We start from the raw sequence: 19,730 nt of genomic DNA on the forward strand, positions 1-19,730 counted from the left end.
ATGATGGTTCCACTGTAATTTCAGCAGCCAAACGGCTGTAAGGACAAAAGGCCCCATTCAGACTGAGTTATATATGATGCAACATGCATGAGTTTTTGTCACTCAGTTATCAGTGCTCAGCTCAGGAAGACAAGGTTAACTGGCAAGTTTCCCCTTGTAGACCTTTGAGCTCCTTTCAGACAACACTGAAGTCTTGATAATATACTTTATTACATTATCCAGAAAAGCTGTACGTGAGAAAGAAAAATGTCAAAGTCTCTGGATAATCTCTAACAGCATTACATTATCTAGGGGATTCACTGCAAGTGGAAGCGTTGTTGATGCTTTGGACACAAAATTCGAAAAACAAGCAATCTCATGATGATAAAGAGATGCCCTACATATCACAATGTCAACTTGGAAAGACGATGAAATTCAAGAGCTTTTGGTGATCTTTAGAATATTTGATTCATATTTACTTGAAATATAAATCCCATAGCTCTATTTCACCTGGGAGAGAAGGTTATGTTTAACTAGAAAGTTTCCCCTTTTGAGATATTTCGACGCATATGATTAATGAAACCGTCTAAACACATAGATAAGGATGTTTTGTGTTAAAAATCACAATGCTAGCTGTGCTTTACAGTCATCATTAGCATGGCCTGTTTCATGTTTTACTTGATTTTGGAAATGTCCAGGCTAATTGTAAAGGACAGCTGTGAGTTATCAAAGAATGTGATGCAAACTGGTTCTAGGTGCAGCTCCATGAGGGAGGTTTAATCTGCATTCAGAGGGTATTCCATAACGTGATGCTATTCAGCTGTCAGAGTGAGCAGTAATGAGACTAGGTGCGTCATGTCGTGCGTAGTGTGTGTTTTGGAGATGTGTGATTTCTCTCTGGTATTCTGACACGGCTCAGTGGCTGCTGTGCTGAACAAGCAGCTTCTACCTGCAGCTGACGCATAAGTGTGTTTGCTGATGTAGGTTATTGACTGGCCGGGACTATAACTAGTTCATTAAAGAGTCAAGAGTGTGAAGACGACACCAAGACTTTACTTTTCAAGCAGTTTTTTCTCATTGTCAGCCCAGTGCTGTAATTAAGAGTATCTTGGTCTCATCTTGGATCTGACAGGAACATGCTTGAATTTATATAACAAAAACAATTGATAATTTTTATATCAAGAGTAGATACGTTGTTTTCTTCCCTCCAGCATACAGTCATTGCTTTTTCATTAAACAGTTTTGTGAAAGACGGATTACTTGGCTTTACACTGATCTCGCTGAAGAGGCTCTGTACTCAAGTAATTGTGTAAAATCAGAGATTTATGTCAGTGCATGTCAAGAGGAAATACTGTAGCTTTGACGTGACAGGATTTATTTGACAGCTGTAATAACTAGTCCCATTGTACATGAAGGTTTTAGATTTGAAGCATGAGCTCATAAAATACGAAGGAGTTTAAAGTAGCAGCAGTTTGTTGAACATGCAAATCTGCTACACCATAAACTTAATTGCCGACAGCTTAAAACAAGTTAGAACTCTCCAGGGAACATTTTGTTATGTTATACTTATTACGCATTTTGCTCACAAAATTTTTCATCCGTTCCGACGTCTCATCCGTCCAAACAGAGATTTTCCCAAACGCCTTCCAAAGTTTTTCTAAAACTCTGGTTTCTGTGAATGCTTGTGTACATCTAAAATTAAGGATTTTGGAAACGATGTCACAGTTTACTTCCCACAATCTCACTGTTGTTCTTGGCATACGCTAGAAACAACGTTTAGCACTGCTAGGTCTAACTACAAGTTTGCAGCTTAATCTTCTCTGATATTTGACAAATTGTTGATGTCGACTATTGCCACCTACTGGCCCGGATTGCTTGTTTGTGCTTTTTTCTTGTTTTGTTGTTTTTGTTGACAGGGATTTCTGGAGGGGAACATTTCCGTTCCCAAAAATATCTGCAATAGTGTGGATAAGGCCTTTTACATTTAACCTTAGCTACTTCTTTCTACGTAAATTACGAGAATACCATGGCTACCATCGGCTGGATTCATTTAAAACCCCATAATACATTTATAAATAATGTCTAACTCCAACTGTGGCATGTAAATCTAGGGAAACGCAACACACACAAGGAGTTGCCTTCATACTTGATGTTAACATAAGCTGTGATAATGAGTTAATTTGGTGTCTCTTCTCTTTGATCGGTCCAATTAAAAGGCCAAACCTACAGTTTTGTTTGTATGGGCGATTGAGATCACTGCTACTACTGCCCCAGTTTATTATAGGATGTTTGGGTTGGATGTATTGGAGTGTGTCATCTGCTTTCTACTGTGTGGACAGTGAGGAACTGCTTCTACCACCTGCTTTGGAATTGCCTGCTCTGTTGATACCGACAGCGGTTCATCTTTACACCCTTGCTGCAAAGCAGAGCGTTGTAGGCAGGAACACCTTATTAAAGACTGAGCCTCTGACAGACGGCTCAAAGAAAAGATCGCCACCAGCGCTTCACTCACGCCCAAGAGTTCAAGGGGGTATGAAGTAGCAGATGCATTAGGTCCCTGTGCATTCACCTTTTTTCAAGGATATTAAACTGACATCAGGAAAAAACAGTTCAACCTCTTGTTTAGCACTTACAAGATGATGGTTTTTACCACTGTGCTGTAATGATAAACATATGTATTATTGTCCTGTGAGTAATCCTTAAGTGCTGGATCACAACATTAAAAAAAAGGGGACAATATATAAAATATGTCTTCCTAGTACATGTTATACAGAATATTAGTGTGCATTAGCAAATTATTAAACCTATATATCCGTCCGGATTATAGTGTGTTAAATCCATTAAGTCAAGTTGTATATAGTGTTTGCATATTCTAAATGTTCTAACCAAATTTAGATAACTACTTCACCTTCAAATCTGCATATTCAAACGATTAAACTTTCTTTGCACAGCACCTTACATAGATGTTAGTGCAATCCAAATGCATTATAGATGACTCACAGTCTGACAACGACACGGTACAATGGTGAGACTAATGCTCACAAGGAACAGAAAGAAGGAAAATTAAGTCATGGATTTATTCAGATAAACAAAGAGAAAAGAGAATAAATGAATATACTAGGAGAGTGCTCAGAGTGAGTACCTCTGCCAAGGCTAATGTCCTATCTCGCTGTGTTAAAGACACCCTTGACAGAGGAAATGGCATAAAAAAAATTGGCACAATGAAATAAATAATGGCTATAAGACAGCGCTAACTTCGTGAGTGAATGTGTGAAGATCTCTACACTTTGAGCTGCTTTGAGAGTCTTGGGCGGCAAATCCCTGGAGCAAGAAAACTGAAAGTTGTCTTACAAGATAGTTTACTTCTGTCTGTTTCTTGATTCTTAGGCTCAACGGATTTCTTTTGGGGCCATTGGCCAAGTTTATGCTAGTAAAATGAAAGTCCTAGATTTGCATTCCCATTGATTGAGAGATTCATTTATATCCATGTCCTGCAGGAGGGAAGTCTGTAGTTTAGAGAGGATATGATACATTATTGATCTCTTGGTGAGTTGCAAAGGCAGAGATGGATATCCTGCTCATAGAGGCTCCAAGGGGGGTGTTTGAGGGATAAATTCAATTCTCGACTTAGCTTGGGTGGGATTTGAGTGGTAATTTGGATTTTATGTATGTTCAGGGCTGCCAGATCTAACTTTGGCACCAGACCAGACCCACAAGTCCTTTAGGTGTCATTTATACAGCCGAGGTTAACAGCCTGCTCCGAGCAGCAGCGAGTAGCACCGCCTCAGCATCAGCTGTGGCAGCGGGTGTCTCGGCGGTCAGTGCTATTTGTACAAACTCTTACTTAATATTGATTCGCTGCCCCGTGCCAAGTCAATTCTGTGGCTGCACAGAGCGGGAGACGAAGTAGGATTAAATGGGTGGAAAGTTTGGCAAATGGGAGCTCACACAGTTTGCCAAATCTTTATTAGCATTGGCAACAGATACCATGGAAATGTTTTCGCCATGAAACAAATTGATAGTCTCTCTGAACAGTCTCTAAAAAACGAGGTCTGGAAAAAATATTGTAGATCGTAAAAGAGTATTGGATTCGTAGTTAGATGGGTATTGATACTTTCCGTTTACAGTTTGCATTGATCTCCTGGTGCGACAGGAGGGATTTCCCAACGTTACATATGTTTAGGTCTTGTTCACTTCCCTGCATCGAGACATCAGTCGTTAATCCCATCTGCTCTCTTGGCCTGTGCACAGGGGATTAAAGGGTTTCCCTGCCCGCACAGCTTCACTGCGACAGATTATTTACCCATAATCCTCCCTCCTTATCTCCTACTGTCTGCATATTATCTTATCAGCATCATCCACAAACCCAAACAGCTCAACACAGTATCGGACAGACCCACTACAATCTGCTTCCTTAAACTGTTCATTGTTGCAGTCAGGGTAAAAGAACAAAAGACCCGTTTGAAAATATATTTTGCTTCTTTAGGACATTATCGTGAATTTATTTAGGTAGAGAAGACATGACCTCAATGTTCCACAACCAATTTACCTAAATACAGTAGTACAATATGACAATTTCCTGATTCTTTAGGATTTTATTTTGTAATTTCTTAAATTTCATACAGTATAGTGCAAAGTTAATTCATAATCATGGCACCAGGAAAAAAATTACAAATTCTGACAACACAAGGTGACATCGTGGAATGAGAAAAAGTCAAGGTTATTTAATTTAAAACAAGAAAACAAACAGGAAATCATCACACCACAAGGCTTTGGCCCTTTTGCTCGATTAAACAAGTGTAAATATCATCAAAATCCTTGATGGTAGCATTTGCATCTTTAGTCCACAGTCATTTATTTCCACGTGCCTTGCAGTAAAATGTAAATCCCCAACTTTGGCCTTTTTTGAATAACAATTACTCAGTGGTCCTTCTCACAAACTGCCAGCCACCAAGATCTTCTGTGGGAAGCTGTTCAAATACTTACTTTCATTATCAATTAATCTGCTGATTATTTCTCAATTAATTGTTTGAAGACTCTTCAAAAGTATTTTTTCCATTCAACAGTCAACATACTCAGTTAAGCAACAAACGAAAGTGATAAATTCAGGAAGTTTTCACATTAGAGAAACGGCTACAAGGACAGTTTTGGTCTCGACTTGGAGTTCCTATATATGATCAACTATATCAGACAGTTTAAGACATTGTTATTAGGGAAGTAAAAAGCCAAGAGCATATAAATAACAATAATACCCATAAGAGAGACAACAGTTGTGTGAAGTTGTGACCTCCTCTTAATTTGTTTAGCAATAACATAAATTATAAAGCAATTATCAAATTGTAATCAATCACATGTTTCTGTAATTTGACTAATTGCTGGATGGAAATCCCTCAGTCACACTCAGAGGAAAGGTTCTGTTGTTGTCTCTTCTAAATAACCTTTACCGGTCCCCAGTAGACAAAGCCATTGTGCATCCCTCAGCAGGATTGGTTCCTCTTATGTAAAAAGCTTTGAATGCCCCTCTCACTTTTTTTCCTTCTGATTCTTTGTCTTCTCTTTGTGGCGGACACCTTGCTGGGATCTGCATACAGCAGCTCTGTTTTAAATTAGCCATCTGCCTCAGTCAAAGCTCAACAGCCTCTTCTTCTGACTCCCTCAGCCTCAGTCTTTATCTGAGCAGTCGTTATTCCCCTCGGCCGCCTGTACTTTATGACTATAACGGCAGGCGCCTTTTCCTTTTTTTTCTTCTTTGCTTTGACATCTGCCTTCTCAGATTAGCAGGCCTCTCCCGCTCCACTAAAAAGGTTCCACGTGCCACAAGATCATTAGGAAGTAATAATGGGTGTGAGGACTAATGGCCTCCGCGAGGGGTGTGTGTCCGTCTGTGTGTGTATCTGATTCTATGTGTGTGTGTGTGTGTGTGTGTGTGTGTGTGTGTGTGTGTGTGTGTGTGTGTGTGTCCTGCCCCGTCCTTCACCGTCCTCCCTCCCTCTGCTCCTCTATTAGAAGTGAATATGTGGCAGACTCAAGAATCTGGGCCAAGGTGAGAGAAGGAACACAGACAGATGAGAGAAGAACAAATGAGTCTTTTTCTCATCCGCTCCCTCCCTCCCTCCCTCCCTCCCTCCCTCCCTCCCTCCCTCCCTCCCTCCCTCCCTCCCTCCCTCCCTCCCTCCCGCTCACTCTCCTGCTGCCCTCCCCCCCCCCCCCCCCCCCTCTGCTGCTGTCACACTTTCTCCCTCTCTCCCCGCTCCCACTTGCCCCTCAATCCCACCTAAACACCCCACCACCCCTCTCTTCTCCCCTCACTCTCGTCTCCATTTTGCGTCAGCTGCAGCCAAGCAGGCAGCCATTGCACAGAGAGAGGGGGGGGGGCATTGCCTCCTCTCTGCTTTATCCGTTCCATAGCCTTGCCCTTTTCTTTTCCATTCTTATGATGTATGTATCCTGTATTCACAGAGGTAGTTCTCAGGAGATAGTGTCGAAAGAAATATATTTTTCAGCCGAGGTCTTATCAGATTGTGCAGTTCACACATCATCCTTCCCCGGTTCTCCCCCTTGCTGGGATCAGGCTTTGTGTGCTGCCGAGAAAAAAGTGCACAGTGGCAATAACAGATGGCTGTGCATGTGTGTGTTTTGAGTGTGTGTGTGTGCACAGGATACATGGCCGTGTCTGACTCCGACTTTTGTGTGTCAGATGGGTAATATCCCGTGTGACATAATCATAATCTGGTTAAACCAGGCGGCCACAGTTGGCCTCGAGGCTGTTCCACATTACAAGGCTGAGGCTCTTTGGTCTCAGTATGTATGGAAGTTGGCAGCATGATAAAGTGCAAATTATTGTAGTTGAGGTTCAGTTGGTTGCGGTGGCCCAGAGGAAGGGTTTGTGTTTCAAGTTCACAAGTCATGCTCTGGTTGATCTTCAATGTGTAGATTCTTGCTGTTTTTTGTGACTGTGAGTTTAAGCCCCTCCCAGCTTTGCAGAGTTTTTTTTTGCATCTTTCATCGGATTGTTTCAGTTTCACTGCTTCAAATTGAGTTGTGCCAATAGGTTATTGACATTGATCAGAGCACTCGCCAAACGCCCAATAACAATAAGATTTGGGCCTTGTTTTCTTATTCATGTTTTCAATAATTATTCATAGTAGTAGTATAAAAGTATTATAAACATTAAATATGTATTTGAAACAACATACATAGGATATGACGTAGCTTTATAATATGCAGAATTTAAATGCAACTGTTTCAAAAAGGGCAAGGTCAGCAACTCTTATATTTTGTTATATTTGGGTCAAGGTGAATGTGATTGTTTTGTTTTTTTTATTATGGTCAAAATACATTGTGATATATAAAACCCAATCAAAAGCAAACGTAGACACCACTGGCATTTTTTCCAAAAGTCTCAGTGGCAAAAGTAAAGATAGAGTTTTAAAACCAAACAGCAGACTGACACAGTGTAGTAGCTGAAGAGTTGGTGGAGGCCGAAACGGAGTTAAAATGACAGTATTTATATAAATAATTTAGTGATTCGGTGATAGTAAATCTATTTTTTCACTAGGGATAGTTTCTGCAGTCCTAAAACATCTAACAAAACTAAACTATTGTAGCTTAAACTTTTACTTAGATGAATCTGGTATTACAACCCCTGCCAAGGAATTTACTATTGAACCTGTCTATTAGCAAAAGGGGCTAAAAATGCATATTATACAGGAGGATTCTCTTTTGCACCTTTGTCGCAGGAGGAAAAACATGTGGAACTAATGACATTAACACGACAGCTCTGTTGTATCCAAGTGTCCCAGTGAGTCATGTGTATGAAGGTGAGCTCGTATGCACAATACCAGGAATCCAGGATATTATTTAGACACGCAATCATTCCACTGGGACACGTTGATATCACTCTTCAGTCGGAATTCAGTGGTATCATGAGATCAGATCCAAAGGGTTTCACAGAAATGCAGCTCTGCACATGTTTGTGGAGCTTTTAAGTGCTCACACATCTCTCATGAGAGCTCAGACACTTGAAGATAATGTAAGTAATGACACAGTTCCCGCTTCAGGCTCCAAGGTCTGCTCATAAACAGATTCAGTGTTTCATTTTTGCTTGCGTTAGGAGGAGAAAGCAGTCGAGGCCACAGGAACATTGCAGGAGCAGAAAGTCCTGTTTTTATGTGTTAACTCTCTCGTCAGCTGAGCTAAACAACTTTTAGTAATGTGGCTGAGGTCGGGATTGTGGCGATGAATGAAGTGTGCATGATAGAATGTAAAGGAATATAGATGATTAACCCATGGCTGACATAACACTACACCCCTGAACTTGCTTTGAGTCAGTTTGAACTATTCCTTTTTGGATTGTGCAGAACTGCAGGACATGCATTTCAATTATTTTCTGTCTCGGGTTGCAAAAGCATTGATGTCACTTTATTGCCATTTTCATTGGAGCTGGCAGGTGCTAGATTGAATACATTATCAGACCAAGTCGGAGCTGTACCTCCTCGGCCTCTCTGCACTTGCCAAGAGAGAGCGTCACCTATAACCCTATTTATAACCCCTAAATCACATCATATACTTTGCGGTAGACAGCCAAACTGCAGTAGTATGTTGCTTAATTACTGCCTGAGGAAAGACACAAATACAGCCCTAGCAAATGCTTGACTTTCTTACCCCTCACAAAACAAAGGTATATGGTTGGTGTTACATGGTGTTCAGTTACATAGCCATTACACAATTTGTTAACTGGCTCCATCCGCTATTTTATTGTTTTATATACATAACGCTTGTGTATTTATGGTTGTTACCACATTCATCTGTTGAAAAACTCCAATGCTGCATTTATAAAGTGAAACTATCTGCACCATACAGCAGCAGAGTGACATCAGAGTAGCAGGTTTTTATCACATGACAAGACGAGAGTTGATTGCCAAGTTGATTGTCAAAGCACGGTAAAAACCTAACGGATGTTTTGACGGTTCACCGACTGACCAAGTGAAGGGTCAATGTTTTTCTAGCAGTGCAGAGCTCTGCGCAGTCATCTTTATGTTATTATGAGAAAAAGCTTTAAAATCATAATGACACTGTGTCGGGACAAATTAGACTCTTGCAGACCCCCTCAGTCTAATTGGGCTAATTATTGAAAAACTCTGCACCTTCAAGTAATCTATAACCTTTCATTTAAAGAGGCTCGTGAAAATGAGCTGCATTCTTCTACCTAACTTTAACACCCTGTGTGTGTCTCTGGTTTTCCTCCGAGTGTCAAAGCCTCTAAAACCACATCTGAAAGATACTCTTACTTTTCCCTCTGCATTTGTCCCGCTTTATGATTTCTTTCCCCCCTGCTTCATTGCTGATGTATTTTGCAGATCTGAACTGTGTCTGTTTCAATCAGATGCCAGCGTGTAGCGTGAGCGCTGTTCCGTCTGATGCAGCAGGACTCCTGGCTGAAGTGTTTTCAGCACAGATGTTGCAAGTGCTCAGTGTAACAAGGCAGAAAAGGTCTGAGATGACTGAAATATTTAAAGTTGACATGTTTTACTAATCATAGGATTGGCTGGACCGCACTGCCACTGCAGCTCAAGAATGTTAAAACCGAGCAGCTTGTTCAGAGTTGAGCTGTTGACTGGATGTTGGCCAATTGCCAGAGAGTTTGAGAGAACAGCAACATCCTCTGATTTATTTTCTCCAGTGGTTTGTGATCCCTGGCAGTGTTACTCTTCTATTTGATTGTAGAAGTAAATCATATGTAAGTTAGAACCAATCACCACAATCCCATTTCATTCCCGTGAGTGCTTCTCTCTTAATTATATTTGTGTATAATGTACTTACAGTTTCTCACTTAGTCTTACACTCATAATGGATATGACTTTAATGAAACTCATTATATTTTTGCTCTTGCCGTGTACGGCATACTAAGAGATGTTAAAGCATTTATGATGATAATCAACAAAGATTTTTCTTAGCTGAAAGTTGGCAATTATAATAACAATAAAAGTATAATCATTATATTATTAATTAATCTGATTTTTTTCTCGGCTGGTCTGGTAAACCAAACATATCTAAGGTGAGATCTAAAATCCAGAGAGAGGTTTGTTCTGCCTTGATCACAGCCTGTGTGTCTGACTTTCAGGTTCTGTGATGAACTTTATTACACTTGTACTGTAGACGCCTGCAGGGCTGCATGAAATCTAACCAGGTGTTGCACAGAATTACTCATATCCTGTTATATATTCTGTCAGCTCTCCGTTCTGTCATTTGTAGGAAACGACTAATTCCGTTCCGACAGACATCATCAATCATTTTGAAGCACCTTTTTGTGCAGACTTTAGTTAAGAATTGTTTTCCCTTCAAACTCAATAACACTTATACAATTATTACATATTCATTCACTCGTGGAGGCAAAGCACAGTCTAAGGTATCTGTTTAGTCGGTGCGTTCAGGATATTCTTGTCAGTTCGACCTGCCGTCTGGAGGATTGACCCCCCTCTTTCTCCAGTCATGGGATGATCCTTCATGTCAGCAGGTGCACCAAATTTTCACCTCTGACATATGAGCAGTACGATTCAGGAACAAACCACAGGTTAGTGTAGAGAAGAGACACCTTTCTCTGCCTCTTCCTCCTTTACTTAAACAAGGTGAAGTGGTAAAAGTATCCATCCACTCATAGTCCTGTTATAAATCCTCCCTTGAAGGTTATAAATAGATTTTTTGTTAAACTCTGATTAAACTTATTGATCACTCAGCTTTATTTTTACTTAAGTCACATCCATATTATAACGTCTTCATTTAAAAATATTGTTAGTTCAAACTAAACCAATCTGTCCAAACGTGCGTTTTACTGCTGAAGAGGTCACACCCGTAATTCACTGTGAATGTGTTTGTTACTTTGAAAAGAGGAAGTAATCAGTTGGAAGAACAAGGAGAGAGAAAAAAGGAAGAGCCTAGATTTATTTTCTTGGAATGATGACATGGTGGAACTGCTACCGACAGTAAGTATGGACAGCGGCTCACCACTGGTAGACGAGTTATGACTGATAAGAGTCAATCAGGAACCCATGTGGGTGGCTGCGTCATCATTACCAGTTTTTGCTTCTGTTCAAACAACAACGCAGCCCCAGAGATTCCAAACTAAAATGACGCCAGGAGCTTTCTCTCAACTTCTCTGTTTTAGGGCACTCAAAAAGCCATAAACATAACACCAGTGATGCATTTAAAAACTTAGTAGTAGTGTGGATGTCTTCTGAGTCTACTTATTAAATTGACAACTGAATGAACGTTAATGAGGAGACCACAATCTGTTCGGGGAAGAGAGGAAAGAAGCAGCATGGTTTACGCTCACGAATAACGACTGAAGCTGATGGAGTCAGATTCCTTACAAGCTAAAAACGTCATTATAAATATATATATTTAATATTTTTTTATATAATAATAAAAGAGGTAAAAAGCAGATTAAGCAGCAAATTTGCTTTATTTGACGAATGTTGCTAAGGAAACTAGCCTTGTAAAGACCGGTGTTTGTGCAGACAGCACCTTTTAATCCGTTTTTGAATCACTGACCTTCCTCTCATTAACATACAGACCAGTTGTGAATGCAGCGACACAGATCAAGGAAAAAAAAAAGGGTGTTAAAAGTTAAGCCACTTCAGCCTTTACTTTTGTAACATCAGCTCAGCAAGTCGGAGGCTGTAGCCTGCAGAAACCAAGTTAAGCAGCTTTAGCTTGTGAGCCAGTGAGTGTGAGCTCTGCAGTGGTTCATTTGCTGAGCCTGTGGCTGTAGTTTAAAGACAGAAGAAGACGTCTGCAGTTTGGGCCAGACGCCTCTCCCATGGACTGTCTTATTGCCTTGTTTTAATTATGGACTTGTCAAAAGCTCATTAGGAGAGAGTGTACTTTCCCCTTGAGTGGCTTTGCCAAACTTTTTATTTACTTCATAGCCAGCAATATAATTTTAATACTGAATATTAGTCTAGAGTCTGCCTATGTAGCTTATTAATGTCGGGGTGAATATACTCTCTCATTTTAATAATTCGGAAGAAATGCTTCTTAGCTGAACAGAAAATGTTTCTTACTAAATTAAAAGTTTGCAGCTGGAAATAGTCTGCACTCATTCTCCCAGCCTCCTTCGGAGACTCTTGAAGTTACTTCTGTAGAACTAAATTGTTCTTAAATGGCTCAAGTGGGAATCATCTTCACTTAATTATTAGTTATAATTTTGGCTCTAAAAGTCTTTCCGCATATTCCTGGAGGAAGATTGGAGAGCACTCACATTTACCTTGCTTCCCTCAAGCTTTGGGAAGCTCTAAGATCATTTTTTGAATTTAATCAAACATTCTTGTTGAGCAAGCAGAGATTAAGCGATAACATTTGTCCAAAGAGCGTGAAACAAGTCAGCTGGACAGAAACAAAACATGGCACTTGAATTTTTTGAGAGTTCTCTTGACGTTCCTTGTTGAGTTTGATTCTCTCCCAAGCTTTCGCCTCGGGCTGGACCAAAAACACTATCAATTATTATCACAATATCACTTTAATCAATAGCAATAAAAGAAAGGTTTTGTCTCTCTCTCTTTATATTTATATATACTGATCGATCGATTTAATCTTGTCTCTCGTTGTCTATATGCATTGTAAAAGTTTAGTAAGTAGTTATTACACATAACTGAACAACCTCTGTTTTTTTAAATATTTATTTAGCTGCCCATAAAGACGAGGTTAAAACCAGAAATTAAACCCACCCAGGAAAAAATACTAATGTGACATTAATCCCATTGATTTTCCATATTAAGATATATTCATTTATCTTAATATAATTTTTGTCCATATCTCCCAGACTTTCTTTCACCAGCAACTCACCTTGATGCTCGGAAACAACTGGCTCCACAAACTCTGGATAAACTTCAGCTCAATTAGCATCAGAGTGAAGCTATTGACTCGCAAACAGCCGGTAACAAGTAGAGGGAACGAGCCCAAAAACAGCTGTTTTATTCAACCTCTACACACCAGCACAATCACAATGATTTATATTAATAATGCATAATGGACTTTAGAACATTGGGCAGTCGTTCATCTCTATCAGGTCTCAGAGAGCTGTTTGTATTTCCGAGCTTACAAGTAATTTTCATGTTTATGAGCATACATAATGTAACGATAGTTCCCAGATTTCATTCTTTCTGTTTTTCTGTCTTTTTTTCTGCCTCCTTTTTTCTGTCCCAATACCACTTCATACATTTGCATATTCTACTCATACATGGCCACAGTGGGACGTGTTAAAACCCACAAGCATCAGACCACTGACTCATATCATATAATATTGACTGCAGACGCAAATAGCACAGAGATCTCGTCTGGATTCATTAAATGCAACACATAGGACATGTGCAGTTCATGAGAAACAACCCCTTATTATACATTGCTTCTTTCCCACCTGGTGTTATCAGTTGTGCATCCCGTCTTGTGTTGTTCTGTCTATGAGGCTGAACAGTTGTAGCCCTTAGTGCTGGAAATGGGGGCCGACTACACTTGAGTCTCTGGAGATTGTTGCCAATTATAGCAGATGCATTACAGGTTACAGTTGTAAGGAGAATCAGAGAATCGGCCAGCAGGGACCGCGACAGCAGGGAAGGTGTGTGTGAGCGAGAGGGAGAGAAAGAGAGAGAGATTTAATATTTGCAGAGAAAAAGACTGAGTACAATGCAGGTGAAGGCAAACTTTTTTTAATCAGCTGTTAAATCCTCTTTGTGTTGCTTTAAGCAAGAGAACGGAAAAAGTGTTCTCTGCATTAGAGAGGTGCTTCAGATGTTGTTCATTAGTGCTGCAAACACCCATTTATTGTGTACATTTCACTAATATCTGCCATGTGGAGATGTTTCTCGGCTGAAGAACTGGTGACGCAGAATCATTACCAGCAGCAGTGACACGCTCTCATCTCCCTGAGGAAGAGGAGGGATTTGATGGTTCTAACATGTAGTATCATTATGTGAGCATCTTTTAAAGAGCGTAACATTGACCGGCCACTTTTAGAACAGCTCTGGTTCCAGAAGTAGGTTTCCCATTCGTTCTCTCAGTTATTGATGTTCCAGAAAGTCCTTATAAAAAGAGCTTTAAGGTCAGAACCAGGCCGACAAGAAGAATCATGAATATAAAACATTTGACTCTGGTTTTGCAACAGAAAAAGGCAAAAATACAAGACTGTACAGAATTATTTGAAAATATAAGAAACTGGACATTGAGAATCATCCCTTTTAACGACACCCGCCACTTCTGGTTTTAATATAGTGTTTCATTATATTGTAGTTTGGGTAATTTATGTATGTATATATAGTTTCATACAGTGTGTAGTGTAGTATAGTAACCTGGTGTAACGTTTCTATCACACCTGAGGCTTGTGGGTAGTGTAGTACTTCTTCACCATGGGAGTGAAACACTTTTCTTAAAAAGCAGTGGATATCATACAGACTTGTCTCTTCTGCAGGAGCATATAACACTTTCACAATTTTGTGGTAACCTTTGGATATATATACAACATTCTGGCTGATGATCAAAATCTTTTTTCAGAAAAATGCGTGGGATTTTTATCTATGCTGTTGAGCTCCGTTTTTTCCATACAGAGGTTAGGTTGTAATCGTATTCTTTACAAAAGTGTCACTTTCAGAATTGACACCCCTTTATAGCGGGAAATTTCTGTTTCTGCCTTGAGACGGGAGGAGTTTTTTAAAATGTCATATTTGTGAGAAATGAGAAAGAAAGAAGCTTAAAAAGATGCTGATCTGTTATCCTAAGCCCTGAGAATCTCTCCTATAGTCGTACAGTACGAGGTGATCATGAGAGACATTAGCTTCAGTGAGAGGTGATGGGAACTGGATTTATGATTTTCTATCAAGGTGTTTTGTCTGTGTTGCCACTAAAGCCTCTGGCCTTGGAAGTGATTTATTACTTTGCACACGATTGCATCCATTAACTGTTGCAGCACCACTGCATCTCCTGGATACGTCACATTATCATGTTGTGTTTGCATTTATTAATTATCGCCAGTTCTGTTTATAGCACAGTGATGAGACCGGGTGATAGAGTTTAGACTTTGGAACTTGTTTCGCTCTCTGGAACACAAGTTATAAATATGTGTAAAAGGAGTCTACCGTCATGCAGTTACTCTTTAGCCTTGTAATCACATTTCTGTCTATAATGGTGAAGAGAACGTGCACTGTTTATGAAATAAAATTTACTGAGCATTTGTACTTGCTCCTTGTTGTTTCTCTATCAGTTTCCTTTGCCAGGGCTGGACAGCAGAGTAATGGATAATGAGTTTGAATACTTGTCAGATGCCAAAACACTGCACAAAAGGATTTTACATCTCCAGAAGATTTCACAGTTTTTCTGTTAGATATATAGATTGATTTAATTCTAATTAAGAATTTGTAAATGACAAATAAGAGATGTTTTGATACCGATACCAGAGTGGGAAATGAATCGGATACTACCGAAAATGACTGATCGGGCATTAGCGAGTACGCAAACCAACGTAAAGATTCGATACCGTGCCAAGTATATTAGTTTCACCCAAATAAAACAGCAAATCACTTCTTAGTGGTCGCCTTATGACGGCAGTTGCGCTTGTGTTGCTGTTTTTACAGCCTAGGAAGCAAAGAAGAGTTTCTGAACTGTAACTACACCAGAGCTAGCTGGAATGCCAGCAACTTCTCAATATTTCAGTTTTAAGGGGTTTGTTGGCAGATAAAAAACAAAAAAAAAGTCACAGAGAATTCTCAAATGCTTTTTCTCAAAAACCATTTGAGAATTCTCTGTTTATTTGTTTTTAAAAAGTGTAGCCTGAGTCAGACCAGAAAACGATGATGGTAATCATCACTAATAGGTTACTTTTTTTTTACTGTTGATGAGCACGTTGATCTAAGTAGGCAGCAGTGAGAGACTGTACTTTATACCTTCATGCTTGAGAGTTTGGCGCGATTGGTGAAGTTACAACATCTTTGTGAGGTCAGGATTTCCGGAAACACCACAAAGCTCATCTGGTGAACGTCTGTGAGGAGAATCCAGACGGATGGATTAGGGAGGATGATGCTGAATCTGAAAACTTTCCCCAGCGTTACAGGGGTCCTGTATGAGTGTGCAAGTCAGATTTCATGATTGGATCTGTTACTGTCCCCCCCCACCACGTAGTCCCTCCTGTCTCCACTCAGCCAATCAAATATGCCGTCACCGCCGGGCTTATGACCCACACTAGTTGCTATAGCAACGTGGGCCTGCCTCCTAGAGAACATGTCATGCATGTTAAGTGGTTTTCAGATGCTCACTCGTTGTCTCTCGTCGTCTTGCGCTCTCTCTTAAGAAGACACACACACACACACACACACACACACACTGGGATGAAGTGATGTGGCGGACCACTGATAGTTAACATGAGGGTTTGTCTCAATGCCTCTGACGCAGCACTCGTAACGACATGGCCTTGACTCTGGAGTGCCTGTCTCTTTAAATAGAGCGGCTACAGTTTTTGTTTTGAATGTCTTATCACTAAATAAATTTGTTTTACCACCTAGAAAATAAAGTTCTGTGGTTGTACCTTGGATTAAAATTAAACCCAGGCCATGTATTTAAACAGCTCAGACAACGATGTGTTGTCCTGTCTTTTTAAATAGGTTCAGTTTCTTATTGTCGTACTCAAATATAAGTTTTTCTTCCCTGGTAATTATCTCAGTTCGCTCTGCTGTTCATGTCCGGCAGCAGTCATGACCTGTGTTTCCACCTTCACCCCCTCATGCCCTCACTCGGCCTGAAATTTGATCTTGTGTTCTTTTTTTTAAGCGTCTGGATGAAGTTCACAAAGGTTAACAACCTGCACACAGCATCATGTGCTGCAAACAGAGAAGTTGGCACGTGTTAAATTTGATATGCCTACTTACTCACAAATCAGGAAGTTTCAGTTTGACAAGTTTTTCTGCATAATTGGCCTAATTAGATTTTTATTCTAACTAGGCTGTGAGTCAGGTTTATATATTTTTTAATTGTTAGATTCTGTGTAAGCCCAGTTTCCAATCATTTGGATTAGAGATCGAGTTCTCCAGATAATGTTTGACGTCTTGTCAGAAGAAACACATGTACAGAGTCTTGTGGCAAAATTTACAATGTCTGACCCGATGTTTTGAAATAAAGTCTGGCAGCCACCAGACGGGGAAACACCAGAATTAAACCCCTCTGTTGACTGAGTTTATATGTGTTTTGTAAAGCACACACAGAGATCATCACATTTTCCTGAAATTTGGAGGGGCTGGCTTAATGTGAGAAAGCAAAATCGCTTGATCCAAACTTTTGTCTGAATGTTTCCTGCCAGCTCCCAAAGTAAAATATCCAATTGAGCCAGCGTGAGATTACAGCAGGGAGTTGTTGGTGACGTTACAGATAACAAACGGGAGGAAAACAAATATCTTTGGATTTAAAAGCGATTCTCCTCACTCAAATGCTATGTTTCAATTAATTTGGGATCTCCACATCACTGTATCAGCTCCTCGCCAGCTGCAGCGGCTGCTTTCCTCCTCTGCAATATTGAAAACTACTCCACTTGCATGAAATGAGGAGCTGAAAAATGCACTTACTGTTTGTAGTGGATCAGGAGTGAATCAGAAAAACCTGCAACTCATCTGTGGGATTAGAGTAACATGGTCTCAGCTCAACTGACTGGTTCTGGCATCTCCACTGTGAACCTTGTGCTTCTCTGATAGTGACTGCAATGGCTTTGGATCTTTGGCAGCTAGGTAAACAAAGCATGATATTTGCATTAGCATTTCCTCTTAAACCTGCATGAGCACACACGCTCAGCAGTTTACAGTGACGACACAGCTCAGCTCCCATGAACAACCGTGCTATCTTTGCTCTCTGCTGAAATTCAGACGATCACAGTTCATAAAACAAGTGAATCAAAGTGAGGGCAAACAAGAAGAGACAACATATATAATTCATGGTTCTGCTGTTATAAAGTTGATATTTATTTAATGGGGACAGTTTATTTTCATTCTTGCAGTTAGAGTAAATGGAAGTGGAGTGAGGAAGGGAAGAGAGAGCTGCAAAGTAAATGCAGTTGGCAGCTTCTTTCCTCCAAAACTGAGGAAGAGTTCAGGAGAGTCTCTGCAAATTATTCATAGCCTCCTGTTGAAGCTGCTACTGTGTGTGCACATGTGTGTTTGTTAGAGAGAGAGAGAGAGAGAGAGAGAGCCAGTGTGTTGAGAAAATGAGGAAAGTCAAAGTGGTGTTGGGGATAAGTTTAGTTGTGGGTCAGTAATAGGTCAGGCAGGCCACACACACACACACACCCTTTTCCTGTTCCTCTTCTGCCTAGTTCAAGGCTGAGAAAAAATATCACAATCTGTCAATGAACGGAACATAGATGCATGTCGGGGTTACAATAAGTTGGAATATCACAATGTAGAAAGTCCAGAGGGAGGATGGAGGTGGTGGACGTTGTGGAGATGGAGTCTCCAGAAGTAGTTGACTATACTTTCAGCGTTCATTGGCTGTGGAGAGTTGCACCTGCATCTTTGATCTTTGTCAACTATAAACTACATTCACACTCTTTCACTTCCCAGCATCTCGTGTTTTCCTTGTGGTTTGTTTTTGACACTATTTCTGTTCAGACCCTCGGGCATTTCCCACGTGGCCCCGTCTCCACATCATTTACCTTCACTGTCTTTTTTTTTTTGGTCTGTTTGTTTATTTGTTCAGAGCACATCCGCGTGTACCAGTTCAATTCCCTCACTTTTTATAGTACTGTGTCTTTGCCCCTGAGCTCAGTGGATAGACTCTGTAGTGAGGATATTAGTCCCTCCCCCCCAGGCTATGTACTTTATGAACTGCGAGAAAAAATAGTACTTCACAAAACCAAAAGTACTTCTTTTGTCTTACAGTCTTAAAAAGTTTTTAAAAGTTAGGTTTCTATTGTCTTCTTTCATTTCAAGTCTTTCAATATCTTAAATCTTAAGTGCTGCTTAAAAGACGGCATGGAAGATGTTATTCACACACTCTTTATTTATAGCGAGTACATTTGCTCAAATTTAATCAAATATATATAGTACAATTATATATCATCAAAACAACTTACATTTTCCCATATCCCAGCATTTAAAGTTGTTGTACATTAGATAGTTGACACTAGTTACACTTATATCCAATAAGCTTCATCATCTTGCCCAAGTACACTTCAGCATGGGCTGGGATTTGACCCGCCAACCTTCTGGTAGGAGGGCACCCGCTCTAACCCCTCAGCCACAGCTGCACAGTTGCTGCTGTATAACTCAGTTTTTCATATGACATTCCTGCTCCCATTGTATTTCTGACCCCCATCTTATGCATAACATGCTTTGAGACGCAGGTGAAGTAGTGGTCCACCTTTTTGCTGTCTGAAGCCTGGTCAGCATTTCATTTCTAAAACCATTCGTACAACATGTGAAGCTACATCTGCAGATTCCGGCCTCTCAGTGCTTTTGTAGGGTTTTATGTCTGTGCATTGATATCAGTTGCAGATACTGATCAGAGGCTTAGCTGTGTGCAGGCAGGTGAAGTCCCTGCTGTTTACACCTGTTTAGCCCGTTCTGTGGACTCTGCTTTCTCACTGTGGCGCTTCGGAAAAGGGCAACTTCTGATTCGATCTAATATCACTACAATAACCTAAATATCACACAGGATTACAGACGTTAAAAATAAACTCTTTGCTTGTAATGAGTGAAAAGCCTGAGTTCACTTTTTTCCCCAACAGT

The sequence above is a fragment of the Limanda limanda genome, chromosome 12 (genome assembly GCF_963576545.1).
Source record: "Limanda limanda chromosome 12, fLimLim1.1, whole genome shotgun sequence".
In the NCBI taxonomy this organism is placed as follows: Eukaryota; Metazoa; Chordata; class Actinopteri; order Pleuronectiformes; family Pleuronectidae; genus Limanda; species Limanda limanda.